At 42.7% G+C, this 5861-nt stretch overlaps 1 pseudogene; it reads right to left on the bottom strand.

Annotated features, from left to right (window-relative positions):
- Positions 1–3628: 3628 nt before the first annotated feature.
- LOC126089496 (5S ribosomal RNA) lies at positions 3629–3744 on the bottom strand (annotated as a pseudogene).
- Between the last annotated feature and the right edge of the window lie 2117 nt (positions 3745–5861).

Below are 5861 nucleotides of genomic sequence, written 5' to 3'. Positions count from 1 at the left end.
ACGCTCTTATGTAAAAACCTCCAGAGAATTCATATTAACAGGTTGAAGTTGGAAGCGAGTAAGTTGTACCGTTTTGTTTGTAGGAACTTTTGAAAATGTTTTATAAAAACGCCACCCCTGAAAGGGCTATATACTAATGGAGGCTGTCGCCAAGTAGTGAATACACCCGACGAACGCCACATTTAGTGACAGGTACGTCATAAAATCCGGTGTTCTGGAAATCACGAGAGCTGGTCATTAAAAAGTTTTGTCTGTTTAATTGCAAAAAGCGTGAAACTATATAACTTTCTCCTTCTGGTGTATCCACAGTTGAAAGCAGTAGCCACGTTGTTGTTGTTGTTGTTGTGGTCTTCAGTCCTGAGACTGGTTTGATGCAGCTCTCCATGCTACTCTATCCTGTGCAAGCTTCTTCATATCCCAGTACCTACTGCAACCTACATCCTTCTGAATCTGCTTAGCGTATTCATCTCTTGGTCTCCCCCTACGATTTTTACCCTCCACGCTGCCCTCCAATACTAAATTGGTGATCCCTTGATGCCTCAGAACATGTCCTACCAACCGATCCCTTCTTCTGGTCAAGTTGTGCCACAAACTTCTCTTCTCCCCAATCCTTTTCAATACTTCCTCATTAGTTCGTGATCTACCCATCTAATCTTCAGCATTCTTCTGTAGCACCACATTTCAAAAGCTTCTATTCTCTTCTTGTCCAAACTATTTACCGTCCATGTTTCACTTCCATACATGGCTACACTCCATACAAATACTTTCAGAAATGACTTCCTGACACTTAAATCAATACTCGATGTTAACAAATTTCTCTTCTTCAGAAACGCTTTCCTTGCCATTGCCAGTCTACATTTTATATCCTCTCTACTTCGACCATCATCAGTTATTTTGCTCCCCAAATAGCAAAACTCCTTTACTACTTTAAGTGTCTCATTTTCTAATCTAATTCCCTCAGCATCACCCGACTTAATTCGACTACATTCCATTATCCTCGTTTTGCTTTTGTTGATATTCATCTTATATCCTCCCTTCAAGACACCATCCATTCCGTTCAACTGCTCGTCCAAGTCCTTTGCTGTCTCTGACAGAATTACAATGTCATCGGCGAACCTCAAAGTTTTTATTTCTTCTCCATGGATTTTAATACCTTCTCCAAATTTTTCTTTTGTTTCCTTTACTGCTTGCTCAATATACAGATTGAATAACATCGGGGAGAGGCTACAACCCTGTCTTACTCCCTTCCCAACCACTGCTTCCCTTTCATGTCCCTCGACTCTTATAACTGCCATCTGGTTTCTGTACAAATTGTATATAGCCTTTCGCTCCCTGTATTTTACCCCTGCCACCTTTAGAATTTGAAAGAGAGTATTCCAGTCAACATTGTCAAAAGCTTTCTCTAAGTCTACAAATGCTAGAAATGTAGGTTTGCCTTTCCTTAATCTTTCTTCTAAGATAAGTCGTAAGGTCAGTATTGCCTCACGTGTTCCAGTATTTCTACGGAATCCAAACTGATCTTCCCCGAGGTCGGCTTCTACCAGTTTTTCCATTCGTCTGTAAAGAATTCGTGTTAGTACTTTGCAGCTGTGGCTTATTAAGCTGATTGTTCGGTAATTTTCATATCTGACAACACCTGCTTTCTTTGGGATTGGAATTATTATATTCTTCTTGAAGTCTGAGGGTATTTCGCCTGTTTCATACATCTTGCTCACCAGATGGTAGAGTTTTGTCAGGACTGGCTCTCCCAAGGCCGTCAGTAGTTCCAATGGAATGTTGTCTACTCCGGGGGCCTTGTTTCGACTCAGGTCTTTCAGTGCTCTGTCAAACTCTTCACGCAGTATCGTATCTCCCATTTCATCTTCATCTACATCCTCTTCCATTTCCATAGTATTGTCCTCAAGTGCTTCGCCCTTGTATAGACCCTCTATATACTCCTTCCACCTTTCTGCTTTCCCTTCTTTGCTTAGAACTGGGTTTCCATCTGAGCTCTTGATGTTCATACAAGTGGTTCTCTTATCTCCAAAGGTCTCTTTAATTTTCCTGTAGGCAGTATCCATCTTACCCCTAGTGAGATAAGCCTCTACATCCTTACATTTGTCCTCTAGCCATCCCTGCTTAGCCATTTTGCAGTTCCTGTCGATCTCATTTTTGAGACGTTTGTATTCTTTTTTGCCTGCTTCATTTACTGCATTTTTATATTTTCTCCTTTCATCAATTAAATTCAATATTTCTTCTGTTACCCAAGGATTTCTACTAGCCCTCGTCTTTTTACCTACTTGATCCACTGCTGCCTTCACTACTTCATCCCTCAAAGCTATCCATTCTTCTTCTACTGTGTTTCTTTCCCCCATTCCTATCAATTGTTCCCTTATGCTCTCCCTGAAACTCTGTACAACCTCTGGTTGTTTCAGTTTATCCAGGTCCCATCTCCTTAAATTCCCACCTTTTTGCAGTTTCTTCAGTTTTAATCTACAGGTCATAACCAATAGATTGTGGTCAGAGTCCACATCGGCCCCTGGAAATGTCTTACAATTTAAAACCTGGTTCCTAAATCTCTGTCTTACCATTATATAATCTATCGATACCTTTTAGTATCTCCAGGGTTCTTCCATGTATACAACCTTCTATCATGATTCTTAAACCAAGTGTTAGCTATGATTAAGTTGTGCTCTGTGCAAAATTCTACCAGGCGGCTTCCTCTTTCATTTCTTAGTCCCAATCCATATTCACCTACTACGTTTCCTTCTCTCCCTTTTCCTACACTCGAATTCCAGTCACCCATGACTATTAAATTTTCGTCTCCCTTCACTATTTGAATAATTTCTTTTATTTCATCATACATTTCTTCAATTTCTTCGTCATCTGCAGAGCTAGTTGGCATATAAACTTGTACTACTGTAGTAGGTGTGGGCTTCGTATCTATCTTGGCCACAATAATGCGTTCACTATGCTGTTTGTAGTAGCTTACCCGCATTCCTATTTTCCTATTCATTATTAAACCTACTCCTGCATTACCCCTATTTGACTTTGTGTTTATAACCCTGTAGTCACCTGACCAGAAGTCTTGTTCCTCCTGCCACCGAACTTCACTAATTCCCACTATATCTAACTTTAACCTATCCATTTCCCTTTTTAAATTTTCTAACCTACCTGCCCGATTAAGGGATCTGACATTCCACGCTCCGATCCGTAGAACGCCAGTTTTCTTTCTCCTGATAACGACATCCTCTTGAGTAGTCCCCGCCCGGAGATCCGAATGGGGGACTATTTTACCTCCGGAATATTTTACCCAAGAGGACGCCATCATCATTTAATCATACAGTAAAGCTGCATGCCCTCGGGAAAAATTACGGCCGTAGTTTCCCCTTGCTTTCAGCCGTTCGCAGTACCAGCACAGCAAGGCCGTTTTGGTTATTGTTACAAGGCCAGATCAGTCAATCATCCAGACTGTTGCCCTTGCAACTACTGAAAAGGCTGCTGCCCATCTTCAGGAACCACACGTTTGTCTGGCCTCTCAACAGATACCCCTCCATTGTGGTTGTACGTATGGTACGGCTATGTGTATCGCTGAGGCACGCAAGCCTTCCCACCAACGGCAAGGTCCATGGTTCATGGGGAGGTTAAGAGCCAACAGCACCCGGGTTTCCCAGGCGGTCACCCATCCAAGTACTAACCGGGCCCGATGATGCTTAACTTCGGTGATCGGACGAGAACCGGTGTATACATCCAGTAGCCACTGGACTTACAAAATCTTCGATCATGTCCGTACAACATATTTCCAATGTATCGTTGTGGCTCCAATAACTTCTTATTTTAAAATAGTGGAGAAGTCCAGAAAATGTTTCTCTATACTTTATTTCGTGTCACTGAAAAGAACTTTGCTCTGTTTGATGAGTGTATCGTCAAAAAAAAAAAAAAAAAAAAAAAAAAAAAAAAAAAAAAAATTCTCATCTTACCCGTGGACAAACAACAAGGTAGCAACATTGCTTGGTAACACATTGTTCCCGAACCATACAGCCATACGATCATTTCGCTCAGTTTCTTGGCATATTCCGTAGTCGTGGGTTCCTGGAGTTAATCCCTTACACACAGCCCCTAAGGTGCCTTGAGGTGTAGCAACTACTTTTTCATCATGGACATTAACAAGAAACCTATCCCTCTGTTATCACGAAACATGAGAAATTTCTTACCATTCGAATAGTATTTCTGCTCAGCCAGTGTCGTATAAGCCTTCCCTTCCAGAGACTGCGTATGCTTCATCAGTCAGTAGTAAGAGACCCTACAAGTAATTAGTTTTTGAGTAATTATATGCTTTGTCAGGGGAAACTTCTGCAGCATTTCCCTCTACTTTCACGCTTCGAGGAACACTTACATTCGTCTCACTAGCTATGAGCTTGCTGCCGCCCCTTCACAGTGAGTTTGGGACGGGTACAGGAAACTTTGTACCTTGATCATTCGTTTCCAGGGAGTCGTCCAGTGCCGACGACCATTCGATTGCTAGTTGTCGTTCCGTAATGAGGGTGCAGGTTGGAGATCTACCTGTCGATTTTTGCTAAAGCATGAGGTGCTAGTTACATACAAGATGGAATCCAAAATTTTTGGGACTGGTGTTGCCATCTGGAAAGTAGGAGTAGTAGTAGATCTTGGCACTGCTAGGTGGCAAGAGCTGGATATTTGATGAGTCAGTGTGCGAAGTGGTATCCAGCTGGGAGGACATGTTGCATGTCAACGGTGATTTCCTAACATACTGTATTTGGTGTGTGGTTAGGCCTTATATTCAATTATGATTCTAGACTGCAATTCTAGAGGTGTGAAATTTTACTAAGGCCTAAAAGATTATTCTTTTAATTATAACTTTGAAGGTTATTAGTTTAGTTAACTTAAGTCCTTAGTATAATGAGATTAAGGTTGATGTTGAGATTAATCCTATCGTTGAAATTATTACGATGGATCCGCGAACAGAACAGTGCCCGTGCATCAAATTCTGTGCGAATCTTAGGAAAAGTGCTACGGAGACCCTTGCAATGATTCAACAAGTATTTGGGGGACAGTGCATGAGCCGTAGGCGCGTGTTTGAGTGGAATGCTTGGTTTAGGGTCGGCCGTACAGACGTACAGGACGATGCTCAGACTGGAAGGCCCATTAGCCACACAACGCCAAACATTCTTGCCAAACTTCCACAAATGGTTCGAGCAGATCCGATGTGGGTATTGGTTATGGGACATGACAACGAATGTTGACTGACGAACTGGGCATGCATCGTGTCGCAGCAAAATTTGTGCCAAGGATCTTCACTACCAATCAGAAGGCACAGCGTGTTGAAGTGTGCACGGACCTTCGTCAGACCGCATCTAATGATCAAACCTTTTTGTCATGGGTTATCACCGGCGACGAGAGCTGCATTTACAGCTATGACCTAGAGACAAAGTAACAACCGTCCCAGTGGAAGAACCCTGGCTCTCCAAGACCCACACGACAGGTGAAGAGTAAAGTGAAGAGCATGATCGCCGTTTTCTTTGATACCAAGGGAATTGTGCACAAATAATATGTCCCACCCAACCAAACAGTGAATTCCGTGTACTACTATGACATTTTGCGATGGCTCTGTGAAAACGTACGGTGACGACGGCCCGAACTTTGGCGACAAGGGAAGTGACTGCTGCATCACGACAACGTGGCCTGTCACACGTCCTTGCTCAGCGGGAACTTTTTGGCAAAAAAAAACATGACGGTTGTACCCCACCCACCGTACTTGCCAGATTTGGCACTTCGCGCTATTCCCAAAACTGAAACACAAGTTGAAAGGCCGTCGGTTCGACACTCTAGAGACGATTCAAGAAACATCGCTGGCTGTGATA

The sequence above is a fragment of the Schistocerca cancellata genome, chromosome 6 (genome assembly GCF_023864275.1).
Source record: "Schistocerca cancellata isolate TAMUIC-IGC-003103 chromosome 6, iqSchCanc2.1, whole genome shotgun sequence".
Classification (NCBI taxonomy): Eukaryota; Metazoa; Arthropoda; class Insecta; order Orthoptera; family Acrididae; genus Schistocerca; species Schistocerca cancellata.
This window is presented reverse-complemented; position numbering and strand designations above follow the sequence as displayed.